The 14,578-nt window shown below is 40.7% G+C and overlaps 1 protein-coding gene across 6 annotated transcripts in view; it reads left to right on the top strand.

Moving 5' to 3' along the window:
- Positions 1–14,578, top strand: part of add3a (adducin 3 (gamma) a) — a 98,414-nt gene that overhangs the window by 43,378 nt on the left and 40,458 nt on the right. The gene's annotated exons all lie outside the window — the stretch shown is intronic.

Below are 14,578 nucleotides of genomic sequence, written 5' to 3'. Positions count from 1 at the left end.
CCTCTGAGGAGAGATTTTCTGAAAGTGTGCATTTTTGACTGATAGGTGGAGGTGGAGGGATCCGGCCAGGAAGAAACTATGACAGTAGAGTTTTTACCCCTTCTTTGACTTTAGCCATTCAGATATGCTATAAGCATTAAGCATTTAAGACGGGTTTGAAAACACATCATATGCCATTGTTTATTTGAAGCATGCATTCGACCATAGGAAGTGGTTGACTCTCTTCCCTGTCACTTTAAAGCCACGATTGCTTGATATCAATATATTCAGCTCCCACTGGTTGTTTCATATGACAATACTGATGGGGTTTGGGGACAGACCTCTGTCATACATAATGTTTAAATCACTTGGTGATTGGTGATCTACAATGTAAGCTGATTCTGCTGTTGTCTTCATTGTAATCCACCGTCTACAGGAAGAGGAATGGATTCTTATTTATCTCAGAACGTTTGAAAATGTAAAATTGTTGTTGGAGTGAGCTGAGTTGACGCTGATGCACAGTGACACGTTGTAGTTCCTTGTAACCATTAGCCTGCAAACCTTCGTCTGAGTGATCTTTATCGCAGCAGGAAAATGATCAGACATCTAAGCTTGAAAAGTTAAAAAGATAATCCCTCGTGCTTTATGATCCCCCATTAGTTGTGTAATCCTTCCTTTGCCTGCTTAGCTCTTGTTCTGTCTTTTTAAAGGTCTCACAGTCTACAGTGCCTTTAAGATATCTGTCATTAGATCCTCTGGTATGTTCTTGTCTGTCTCAGGTTCACAGTGACACATGCAATGGTGGTGCAGGCACACTCCAAGTCGACTATAGATAATCTGAAGATCTTCCTATTAAGATGCCAAAGATAAAAGGGAAAGGCAACATGTGGTACAAAACAAACCAGTAAATACCATGAGTAAGCACTCTTATTTTAGCTTTCTGCAAGTTCAGAGCTTCCAGCTGCTTCACTAAAGGCCAAAGAGTTTATGGAGGGTTCACTCCAAAGATAAAAAGTCTCTGACATCACTTGTAAGCTCTAAAAGGACATTTCTAAACCTGAATTTTGGGGTTCACTGCTTGTCGCTATCTTGACAGTTACTGGAGCCAGAAAGTTCAAATCTGGGGAGAGAAAGGAGAGCTTTGGTGAAAGTAAGATGGAAAAAAATGGCTTCCATTTGAGTTTGATTCCTTTATATTAAGCAAAACATACTGTACCCATGTTTAATTTGTACCTAATTAAAAGCGTTGTGAATTACAACTAGACATTCAAAAGGAGAGTTGCATTTAGCTGTAAAAACCAAGTCACTTGAAACTCTAGGTGCTGCCTCAGTTTTACAGAAAGTTTACTTTAGCACTCAGCTGTGGCGATTGTCACTTACTTCAGAGTTTTCCTTCCTGATTGCATCACTAGGTCTCTGTCTCCCTGGCGACTGTGAGTCATATAGCGCACTGGTTGTCAGGAACAATAAGTTGCCACAATGATAAGCTGCTTCTCTCTCTGGATATCCTTTAAGCTCTTCCTGACTGGGAAGGATGGTATTTTGTGTGCACTGGCTTGTAAGCGGGAATGTAAAGGGTGTGTGAGGAAACAGCTGGTCATTTTAGTACAAATATACTCAGAAACACCCATCCACATATGTATAGGTGGCAATGGATATGAGGTCATTTATACATTTGTGCAGAAAAGGTTTGGTCCCTTGAAGCTGTACAAAGATATTGCATACTTCAACCACATCTAGTACTTATTATTTGATTTGTCTCCCTGACACTTTATCTGTGCTCTCAAGTCCTAAAAGTACATTTATGTGAATAAAAACATCATCACAACAGCCATCAATACTAACAGTAATGATCTTGGTTCAGAGAAAATTGTGATTTTATCATTTTTAGCTACCGCTTTCCTCTTAAGCACTTTCCTTAGCATTACAGTTCTTGGTCAATAAAGCATAATTGATGTTTAGAGCATCAGAAATTGTGCACAATTTTTGCTTTTTGTACCAATACAAAAGACAGTGACATAAACAAGCATGAACAATGGCATGAAGGAAAAGAATGCAGATAAAGAATGGGGATTAATGGAGAGAGTAGAAAAGATGTGAATGATTCAAGAGGCAGGAGCAGAGGAAGAAAGAGCGTCCATGGGGCCCAGTCTCTGGAGTATTTTTTTCCTCCTTGCTTGTGTAATTATCTTTGGTGTGTATAGATCAGTGAAGCCTTTCGCTATGAGTGTGTGGTGCAGGCGAGATGCTGATAATTGGCCTTATTCAGGTTCGTCTGGAGCTCTGCTATTTAGGAGTTTATGAATGAAAGCTTCGCCACAGTACGAGCCCAGAATCTCTTTGATGTTGAAGAAGAATTTCCTACCGTTGATGAAATAACTCCTCTGAAATGAAGTATGCTCGCTGAGTGGTCAGAGTAATCAGGACACGGACAATTGCCTATGAATGCATGCACCACAAGGACACACACACACACACACACACTAACACACTAACACACTTAGTTTAAGCAGAAAGTTGTGACTTCTGGCTAAGTGCCACTGTCCCCCTGCTGTACCCCACATCCTGACAGGAAGCTTCTCCTTCCTTCACACACACTCATGTGTATGTGTGACTGTCAGAGAGGGAGAGAGAGGCATTGAGACACTGCAGGCTACACATTTGGACAACCACAAAATAACAGTGATAAGGAGACTGAGATGAAAATGGATGAATAGAATTATTTGCACAGACCACAAATGGGGGGAAATGGTGCCTAAATTACACCAGGACCTCTTAGTAAAGAGCCTTGACCCCATGTTGAGGGCCTGCTGGCATCCCAAAAGCTTCTCTCCAGAATAATTATTCATTGGCTTCAAGCAAGATGCTATGTGTTCCGAGGTGACTTTGGGAAACAGATTTACATTTAGTCATTTAGCTGACGCTTTTATCCGAAGCGACTTACAAAAAAAGGGAAACAATTAATCAAGGTGCAAAGATTTACAAAGCTATAGGTTACTTTAGAAACTGTACAAACTACACTACAAGTAACTTTCTTTTTAAGACTAAAATACTAAGCTAGTCTTTTTAAGTCTTCCAAGCAGGAATTCTTTCATCTTCAGCCATGTTTGCTGGACAATCCATGACAGAGAAACTCGCTGAATGAGTTGTTGATGAGGCGAGGAAAGGACCCCAGAGTCCTGTACAGTTAGATGCCTGACCTTCTGGATGTCATCAACATCAGATGTGGCCACTTTCCTTTCCATGATGGATGCTTTGTATGGATTTGTGTCGCAACCCCTGAGGCTCGAGCCTGACAGGCCCGGAAACATGTAGGCCCTCGCACACACACACATGCACATACACACATTGGAGGCTCTTTTCCCTCTGCTCTGACAGTGTGCCATTGAGCGGTCAGATGTGATAGGACGGGTCAAAGCACAGCACAGTGACAGTGACTCACTGAGAAGAACTCTGCTTGTTTCCTTTCCTGTTGTGGTAGAGACCTGCTGAGATTCCTTTTCAAATAAAACAAGAACTCATCAAAGCCTCCTGGACGAATTCCAAAGTCTGTGAAGACCACCCACTTGATCCACAGTCCACATGGGTTCACGCTGTTGTCCAGAAAATCTTACCCAGAGTGCAGCTTTTGGGACTTGAACACTGCTGTCAGTCATTTTCTATAGAAAACTGTTCCCTTATCCATCATACTAAACATTTAAGCTTCCAGATCCATTCCAGGTTTGTTAATTAATCAACTGAATGTCTGTTTTGATCAATTGACTATTGACCTGAATGATCTACTAGAATCACCACTCTGTTTCACTGTTCATCCTGGTAGGACAGGCTGACTGGAGCTTCATTCAGCCAACTATCCATTGTGATCTGGGTTGAGATGACAGTGAAGGTAGTTCTTACAGTGCAGGGACATAAAAGCTATCATAGTAGGTAGGAAAATAAGTTAATGAATAAGGCTTTTTCTTACTGTTAACAGATTTATAAAACAGAAGTGAATTGCTACTAACCTCAAGCTGTCTAGACAGCTCATCATGATAATTAGCATTTGTTATGGCGACCACATATAGCTAAGTGAGAACAGCAATGGTAATATAATGCCTTAAATGCCTATTTCTCAAAAGTAGCTTTAAGGCTGCTTGGTACCCTCGGGTTCCTACTGCTTTAGTCTAATTCATGACCTTTCACCAGCAACAACGGAGTAACAGCTTTCATCTTGGCAGGATGGACTTTAGCAAACACAAAGGAAAATGCCAAAAGTCCAAGCAATCAGAGGTTTCTTCAGCCAACAAAACATCTAAATGCCAGTGTCCTTTTAATATGCGGATGTGGGCGTCTTCAACCTTGACTGACCTTGGAAGCCGCTAAGCTCCAATAACTGGCCTTAACTTTGATACAAAGCTTCATGTCTATTGTTGGTTTCCTTTCTCTGTTTCTGACACACTACAGTGAATGAAAAGGCCTTTTGCGGGGGCCTAGTTGTCTGTGTGGTCACTGTGTATTAGGGCTCTGACCTGTGTGGTGGAACAACATAAGAGGCCCATGGGATAGCCGTGGGATGGGATGAGGTTATTTCACCATTCCTCTTGTGAAATCGAGAAGTGTTTCCAAGTGACTAAACAAGAGAGTCTAGTTTAAGGTTTGTTCCTTAATTTGAGGTTTTAGAAGTACAAATGAGGTTTAATACTTTTTGGGGAAGTGGGGAAACAAATGCCTTTAGTGAAAGGTTTCTTCTATCCATGTGCTGTTTTTCAAAAGTCTCTGTTCTGAATAAGACACAGAGCATGCATAAAGTAAAGCATATGCAGCTGCAGAATCTTATTTCATACTGTTGTCTTCATCTCTCACTTTCTATCTTACTTTATGTCTCGCTCTTTTGGTTTCTCCCTTTTTTCTGCTGGGGTGGGGTCACCACATGCATGGACTGTTTGTTTGGAGTTACTATAGAAACCCATGTGAGTGTGTGACTGTTTGTGTGCTCATGCCCCTGTGTGTGTGTGTGTTTGTGCTGGTGTGATGGGACTGCAGTTCTGCTTCATGTATAATGACGTCAACCAGACACAGACCCCGAAATATCAAATCTGTCTGCTTCCTCGGATTGTGTAATGGATAGTCCCCAAACACACACACAACACACACACACACACACACACGAACACCAGCTCTCTGGCCGACGCCCCCTCAGTGTTGTGCCTTGTTGCCTGACCACAGTCATGAGGCCATATGCTCATCAACAATAGTACAACTCCATTTGACAACAGGAACAATGTGTCATTGCTCAATAATTTGATTTCATATAGTGCATAATTGTGGAATTCAATTTATTTGGATGAAGGTCTGCATCAGTCTCTTCAGAAAAGGGGAAAGAAAGTTCATGAACTGGCAATGAACTCCCCCTTACTTTAGGGCTCTTCATCATGTGTGCTGTATTTCAATGTTTCAATGTTGTAACAAAACCTCTCCTACACCCACCTTATCACCCGGGGTCAAACACTTGACGTTCCTCAGCTGCTAATCTCTGATAGTGTGAACATGTGGAACACAGCCCAACTGTTGATGTGCATTTATTATAGCTGAGAGTCAAGTCAGTGGTAAGAAATCCTTTCCATGTGGAAAAGAATGTTGCTTTCTCGCAGGGGAAAAGTTCTGCTTCACTGCATGAAGATTTCTGGAAGATCCCCCCCCTGAAGCATAAACGTACACAGTTATTAAAGGCCTTATTATTGATCCACCATGTGACTGTGGTCTTCCATGAAAAGGCTGTATTCACTGTAAAATGGGCTCAAGTTGATCGACCGTTACTGGTGCATTCAGTTCATTTAGTTTGGCTGGTTGGTTGTTGTCAGTTCTCTCGCTTTTGCATAACTATGCTTCATAAAGCTGAGAAAATCAATTACATTTGGGTACACATGACTACTTATCTTATTATCTGCTGCTTTACAAGTCTAAAATTAAACAATTAAATATACTAATATTGGGATGAATGGACTGATTTGAACTGAGTGATCAGTTTTCAAACCAGTCCATTCTGAAAGGTTGTATCAGGAAATCATGCATCAACTCAAGAAAGATAGCGCAGGAATTCCACAAAGCTACTACTGTGCTGAATGAATCATTTGCTTATCTGTTCCCACATGTTAGCTCAGGCAAAATGTGTGCTCATTTGGCACACACAGGGCTTTGATTGGTATGGAGGGATTGGCATAGAAACCATTTGCCTTATAAATGAGCCTCTGAGCCTTACAGCGCCACAACCTTGCTTCCTTGAGCCTGCAGTTGTTTTAAGTTTCTTTTAAGGGGCATCAAAGACAAATTCCCTGTTATTACTTGGTGCCTCTGATATATTAATTTAAAAAATACAAAGTAAAACTTTTATTTCCAATTTAAAAACTCCTCCTTTATAGTGTCACTATTCTGTTATACACAGTTCTTCTCAGTGCCCCTGAGATTGCCACAAAAAAAGCTCAATTATCTGTTGGAAATCCAGGGCAGAAGGATATTCTTGTCCTCTACTGCACCGGATCTATATAAGCTACTGCAGCATAAGAGGGGATATCTCCAGGGTTTTTGTAAATATATGAAAAGGTTTTAAAAGGTTCCTCTGCACTCTAGTGCTCGCAGCCAAAGAGAAATGGCAGTTTTGGTTCATTAAAAACTGGACCTTGATCATACAGCTCCACCTTTCTCATACATTCCCATGGCTCAATCACACGACTAAACTAAGAAGAAAAATTATTGAGTTAACACATGTTAAAATGGAAAAGTCACCAGTGCAGCAGAGGGGAGAGGCGGCGTGGAGGGAGACATGTGAAGCAAAGACACAACGATTTCCATGAATAATTGTAAATCAATAGTCATCCACGAATCTGCTTGTAAATCAGAGAAAGAGATGCTCCTATAACTCCAGAACCTGCCAGAGAATCATCCAATTTTTAAGTTTTCTTTATTATCAAAGTTATCCAATGATAGTTGTTTACACATCTATGGGTACAATGCAAACAGGAACTGCAAATAGCTAATATTGCATACTTTTAATACTTTATTTTCATAATGTAAATATAGGCTAAGAAAACTACACTCCAGCCACAGCTAAATTGATTCCACAGTGGCATTGAACTTTCTGTTTACATCCTCCAAAGCATTATGGGTACTATAGTTCCATCTGGGTTTTGTGTATTTGTGTTCATGTGTGTGACGTTTAACGACTGACCAGTAAATATGAATGTTAAATACTCCTGTAAGTTTCTCTAACAGTAAATGCTGCTGTGCCTTCGACCAAAGCGCTTCAGTCAAGAATGTTTATCATTGGTCAGTAGTGCTGGAGTAGCTGAGGCTGTGTCTCTGAGTGATACTTACTGAGCCATGGCTTGTGATTTGAATCTTAACCAGGTACCATGAAAACCTATTCTAAAGTGTTTTTGTTTGTAGAAACGATCAGGGTGTAATTAAAGAAAAAAACCCAAAAACAGTGGAGCCAACTTCAAAGAGTCTACATGGGTTTCTCAGTCTCTCTCAGTCAGACGTTGATGCCAAGAAGGGCTTTGAGAAAATGTCAAGTAATTCACACCGAAATTCTGCACACGTCTCTCCTGTAAAAGTATAATGTGTTGTGTAGCCATGGAGAAGCTTGGACATCTCTGCTGTTTAGCCCCTGTCTGACTACAAGGTGTCTGGTGGTGAGGACATACGGTAGCAGTTAGCAGCTGCAACACCCCAGCGAAGTATTGTGTTTGTTTGTGTGGTTAAAGCAGCAGGGTCCTGTTAAAACTCTGTCTATAGCTCTGTCATTACCGGCTATAATTACAGGGTGATTAGCGGCCAGCGGTGTTTGTGTGTGCGCATGTGTGTGTGTGCATCCAAATGTATTTTCTACATTTCAGTTGGATTTGTTTGTGTAATCCTTCCTAAATTGTCCTAAATTGCTCCAACATCAATGTCAGAATCGCTTTCAAGTCCAATAAACTCAAGAATAATTGATGACCTGGTTTTGTTGTACAAATACAACAGCATTCCCATGTGACCCATGACTCCCCTGATCCCATACATTCAACCAGTTACTGTAGCTTAGCATTAAGTGTAATAATAATAAAGTATAAGAATGAGATGTTCTGTTTGTTTGCCTGGAAACCTCACCATTAAGGCTCCAACTTTTACATTTGCATAATCAGCTGTGCTGCAGAAGTACAGCTAATACAGCAGGCAGAATTTTGTTAACTTTGTTATGTTTGGACAGAGTGATGCTCGGTGTTTCTGTCCTATAGCTACAGCTTCATATTTAGCGTACAGACATGATGGTGGTATATAGATAGTCTCATCTCTCAGCATCTTTCACAAAATGTCAAACAAGTCTAATATTGGTGTGCATTCACCGAAAGGGTAGAATAGTATTAGAGCTGCTGTAGATGAAGTTTACCATGCAACAATTCAGTAACACACACGTCATCTTAATGATCTTACCATGTAATAAACACATTTAACTCAACTTTTACTAACTATAAAGCACACTTACTTGCTTTTGTTTCAGCTTTCTACAGGAACTCTTGATTCATATGACTGAAAAACACACAATGACCAGTGCATTTTGAATGGCTATGAACTGATACTCACTGCTAAACAGTGTTTGCCCATATTGATCATTGTGCTTGTAAGCCATACATGCACACACATTCTCCAAGTTCAAAGATATTTGAGACTATTTCCTCCTACACGCACGACAACATTCAGCCGCCAAAGATAAAAGTGGTTGATCCCCTCCTTTCATGGCTTTGATTCAGAGGAATTGGCCTGTGGGATGTGAAGCTAGAAAAGTGTCCTGAAAGGTTGTGCTTCTTTTTGAACATCTAAGCTGCCCCCACATTCATGTACAGATTTAGCTGCTTCTTCAAGTTTTTGGACTAAAACCTGACAAATTGAGTCTCTGACTCCTTCAAAATGTAGCTACAGCAGAACAGGCTGCAGAACTCTCTTTGACAAACAAAATAAACATATCGACGGATCGAGTGGCAATTTGAAAACCTACTGAACATAAAAAATTGCAAAAACGTGTATTTGTGATAATTGTAAACATTTGTCTTCCTATTGTGTTGACTCAAGGTGTGTATGGTATTCTCTTGTCAACAGGGAGTGGAAACTGTGCATGTTTGTGTGTATGAGGTTATCTGATATGCTGAGATTACTATGGGAGTGACGGCAGTCCGCAATTATGGTAGACTCTGTTTAGAAAAAATCTAGGGCCTCTACATGCGATATACAGCACTGATAACAGACGTTACAGTGCACCTGGAAACCTGACACCTGTGCTCTATAACTAGGCTTTGTCAACAAACCTTAACACCATAAATCCCCTGGATATTTTAACTTAACTTATACAATTGCGAGAGATATTTAAGGTTTTTGTTTCAATGCCACAAACACCTGATTTTTCTTCAGATTAAATGTAACGCAGTATTGTTTACTGTAAGCCAACTTTCGCTATAGCATTCACTGAATTCTTCTACCGTCCTGACAGAAAGCAACACTCAGTTATGCCTTCATGAGAATTTAAACAGAAGCATGTCTCAAACCATTAAATGACTCGCTTTTTCACACGGAAAATTAGAAAAGATGCGCTTTATCAGCTACTTAAGGAAATGCAACATGTTGAGAAGTGTTTAAAAGATCTGATGACCCACAAAGTTCAAAATGTTATATTTATACCATCGATCTGAATACGTTTCTAAACCTAAAAAACAATGTGCAGCGTGCTGTTTGATATGTTGTATCCTTTCAGCATCCCTGTGTAATACTGCAAACCTAACATTCAGATATGTGACCAGGACAAGAAAGAGTCACTAAAAATGAATTGGTCGTTATTATCAGCTTCTTTCCATCCTTATCTTAGTTTTAGCTATGAGCCATATGTGAGTCATATTTGACATTAAGTCCTAAATTAGCATCCGTGAGTGCAGAAAAGTTCCTATTTATTCTTATTTCCTGTCCGTGAGTGCAGAAAAGTTCCTATTTATTCTTATTTCCTGCAGACAAACACTGTATTTCCTCAGCGATCTGTCACAGGGGCACTTTTTGTTCAACTTGACCTGGAGTAGCACATTTGACCAAGCTGACGACTGGGCGGTGACTTCCCATTGTCACTTCCAGGCCTCGCTTCATCTCCGTCAACAGAGGAAATTAAGGAGTAACAACGACTCCACATGCGCACACACTACACTACACACAATACGTTTCCTTGCTCACTCTCTTATGTCTCTGTAGAAGTCTGTTATCGCTCTACCTGAACTTTGAGGCAGAGGCAGACTTCCTTGGTCATGCTTGAGTACAGCCCTGTGACGGTGCGTATATGTGTGTGTGCTCTTTCTCCTTGCTAAATAACATAGCCGCTCAGACACTGACAGCATTGTTCCCAGTGAGCGCTCCAGGAAGTGAATCTGAACACGTCTCAGTGCGTTAAACATTAGCCGCTCTCTAAATGCCTCTTTACCCCTCAAACATGGATTAGAGTCTACTTAGGATCACTCGCGTACAAGCGTAAAACTAGACAGGCTGTTAAGCGCCGGATAAACAGAGGAGTGACAGCTATACAGGTTTTCTCTGTGTGTGTTAGCCATGCAGGGTAAAAAATGATTCAGGAGCTGCGTTTTTTTTTTTTTTTTTTAGCCCTGCAGGGTTAAAAAATGATCAGGAGCTTGCACTGCACTGCAGTGTAGCTGTAACAAAAGATTACCATCATAGTTTGTTTTCCCACAGGTTCCACTCTTGAAATACTGTACCTACTTGTAGCAACTTAAAGGATTGTTTAACCTTTTCATGGTTATCAAAGCTGCAAACTCATTGCCTTATGGCAAAATTCCTGTTTGCAAAGAAAATATGTCACCCCCCTCAAATCATGCAGAACTGAAGGGCGATACATTTTTTTCCTGTAGGTTTTGCTAGGTCTAAATCGTTCCTGTAGGTCGACTCATGATGCAAACACGATGCTCTATGTGAACTGACAAGCTGTTACCAAGAGTTATTTTAGGGGCCGTCGTGTGGCTCTATACTGTCCTCTGGGAATCAAATTGACCTCCCGGTCATGTGGGAAAATTGTGTTTGAAGTACAAGAAGTTAAAACAAGCCTTGTGAAAAAATGTCAGTCGGGTTGCCTCACCACCATTAACCGAATGAGTTTTATTTTCTTAGGCTTTACCACATCTGTCAGTTTCCCACCGTGGGGTCTACGTTTTCTGTTCGAGGGGAAAATGCTCAATGATGATCTCAAGTGTTTGTACATTCCTGAACAGTTAGCATCAGTAAACCTGCCCTCTTGCTCCTCTCCTGTTACCGCTCGGCGTTTGGAGGGAAACGCTGACAGAACGCTGATTGCGGGCTTTTGGCAGTAAACGGATGACAGCATTGCATGCATTAAGCACAGCAGACGCTCAGGTCTTCCCCTCTTGTTATGTTTTTGTTTTTGTCCACAGCTTATCACAGGAGGTCAAGGAGGAGATGACTTAAACCGAAACACGGCATCGCTGTGGTGGGCAGAGGAGTCATTAATCATCTGACTTGATAACAGTTGCGTGGAGACGGCAGAGTATCAAGCACGCATTGGACCGCCTGGCTTTAGTCTAACCTTGTCTGTAAGGTGTCACATGAGTCGACCTAAAGCAATAACAGTAATTTGGGTTTCCACAGGGTCATGATTAGCTAACGTTAAGACACAAGCCTGCTCTTATGAACCAGTGAGACATAGCTGCCCGGACACTGTCCTGGGACTGTCCCGTTTTTATGGGTTTGCTTAAGCCACCTTTGCACTCATCATAAAGGCAAAACAAAGATGCGGTTATAGCAGTTTTTTTTATTTCATCTTAAGATTTGTAATTTCAAACATGGTGCAAGGATGACAGTCTGAATGTTGTATCAGAGGGATTGTTCAAAACAGTCCGAATGGTGTAAAATGATGGATCACTGGAATGTTTTTGTTGTCTAACTACAGGCTGTGCAGTACATGAGCAGCAGGTGCTACCAAACATACTAGTGTTGGAGTGTAATGTCTTCAAACAGTGTCCTATGTTGAAGCTATTTTGAAGTGACAGCATTCAGTATTGTGCAGCGGTGTGTGGAGCTCTGTTTCCCTGAGTCAGGCCTGGCAGAGACTGCTGGGGATAGTGTGTGTGTTTCCAGGGGGAATTGGGCATAAAGTGCTGAGTGATGTACCAACATCCAGGAGGACGGGTGTTGGCGGCGGCAGTGGTGGTGGTGGTGGTGGAGAGAGATCAGTCTCTTTTCTATGCCAGTCTGTACTTGGCATATTCACTGCACTGCGGATGGTAATACTCTGTGCAGAGACAGACCTGGCCAAGACAGAAAAACCAAATATTGTACCAATCACAGGAAATAATCCAGTATAAATATTTTACTGAGCCTGCCAACATATGAAAAATCACATATTGAACAGGGTAATTAATGGCCATTCCCCTGAAGTCTGTAATAAAAGAAAAACAACTATGAGAAATTTTAAAACTATTCTCATTCTGTCATTAATGTTGGAAACAGATTTGTGTTTTTCAGCTCATGGTAACACTTCCACAACAATGACTGTGTTGAAAGAAGTGTTGCTCTGCCCGTTGGAAACATGAAAAGTAATGCAGAACTGGTAATTGTTACCAGAGTAGAAATGTTGAACACAGTCATTGAGTGATTTATGATACAGATCATTGTGTACTGATAGCAGGCATTGATTCCAATCAATCAATAATGCTGCAGATGTTACTAATCAGCTTTCCTTCACCCAAACTCGTGAAACTAATCAGTGAGATCTGCTCCGTCAGCATTTAACTGGACTGAAAATCTGCATACTCTCCATCGGGTCTATGTTTTTCCCTCCAAGACAAATCCCTGCACATGTTTTACACTAAAAGAACTTTATTTAAGGCAATGCTGCAGAAGATGATAATACATCTAAAATAAATAGCCCCTGCAAGCTACTTAATACATAAAGGGGTGTTTTCTATAAGCATTGAACATAATGTCATTTCCAGTTATGGGAATAACGTCGCTATGAATAATGGCGTTACTTTTTTCAGTAACGAGTAATCTAATTGATTACTCTTCCTACCTTTATAACGTCGATATTGTCACTGCCAGAAAATGCGGCGCGTTACTATGATTGAAGGCAGCTGTTTTTCATCAGACCAACTAGATCTCTAAGCCGAGCAGCAAAATTTTTTCTTGTTCCTCCATCCTTGGTGAGGGCGGGGGCACGAGACAATCGCATAAATGATGACGATTGGCTGAGGTTGAGTAAAATTCCATGGTAAGCCAATCAGAGGTGGAGTTGGGCTTACAGAAATTGTCAGACACACAAAGACGACACAGGACATTCACATGAGTCAACGAGAAACAGGACTGGCGGGCCCGAATAGTCCAAAAATGGCAGTATAGTATATAGTATAGTATATATCATAAATTATTGAACACGCACATGTATTTTAAGTTCCGTCAAAGAGGTATGGAGGTGGGGTCCAAATTCTTTGACACATTTGAGCATTTAAAAAATTACTTGAAAGTAACACAATAGTTTCTAAAGTAACTAGTCACTTTTACAATTTGTAACTCAGTAACTACTTTAGTGACTTTCTGGGAGAAGTAACTAGTACCTGTAACTAGTTACTTTTTTAGAGTAACTTGCCCAACACTGGTCATTTCATAGACCAGCAGCACAAGTGATTCCCAAAAGTGCGTTATTGTTCTTTGTGTATAGAACAGAGTTTGTAGCAAAAAGACAGTAAGTCATGTGGCGACTGCAGGATGAGAGCTCTTGTTTTGTTGCTACGATCCAGCTGCAGCCCCCCGAGCAAACGCTCCACTGATTTCCTCCACATGCATGTGATGCCATTTAAAGGAATCAGTCTGTTTTACATAGCCAGCAGCACCGAGCCTGCCCATTATGTGGAATGCATACACAGTGTGTGTGTGTGTCTATATGTGTGTGTGTGTCCACATATCTGCACTATCAGTCAGTGTCATCATTAGTTGTACGATCTTACTACTTGCCTGCAAAGATAAGCAGTGTTTGTGTGTGTGTGTGTGTGTGTGTGTGTGTGTGTACGCAGGACAATGCAGTAGCAATATAAAACATTTAGCAAGTCTTTTTAATCTGTTTTTAGACTGATGTTGTTATAAATCATTGTTATCATTGTCACATCATTATTATATTATGATGTTTTGTTGTCCCTGTCAGACTAAGGAGAGGTTTAACTTTTAATATTCAGTAAAACAACAAAGAAAACACAAATATACAGAATTTACTCATGAAATCTTGAAAATTTCTTTCAGCATTTAGTTCACGTTGTTGTGCTGTGTTACAGGTTCACCCTTGAGGTGTTAATTGCCTCTGGTGTCAAGCAATTATTCAAACAGTCATAAATCCTGTACCTGACGGCACATACCTAAGCAAGCACGACTATTTGACTAAACTAGCTTGTTCTCTCAGCACTATTATTCATATATCCACATGATACATCATATTTGCTTGAAGACTTACAGCATGAAAGTGTCGTACTCAAACAGCACTGGGCGCTGGTTTATTCTGAACAATGCAGGAGTTTGTGTAAAGTTTTCAACCTCT

Source organism: Larimichthys crocea, chromosome X, assembly GCF_000972845.2.
Source record: "Larimichthys crocea isolate SSNF chromosome X, L_crocea_2.0, whole genome shotgun sequence".
In the NCBI taxonomy this organism is placed as follows: domain Eukaryota; kingdom Metazoa; phylum Chordata; class Actinopteri; family Sciaenidae; genus Larimichthys; species Larimichthys crocea.
Note: the sequence above shows the minus strand (reverse complement) of the source record. Positions and strands in the feature narration are given on the sequence as shown.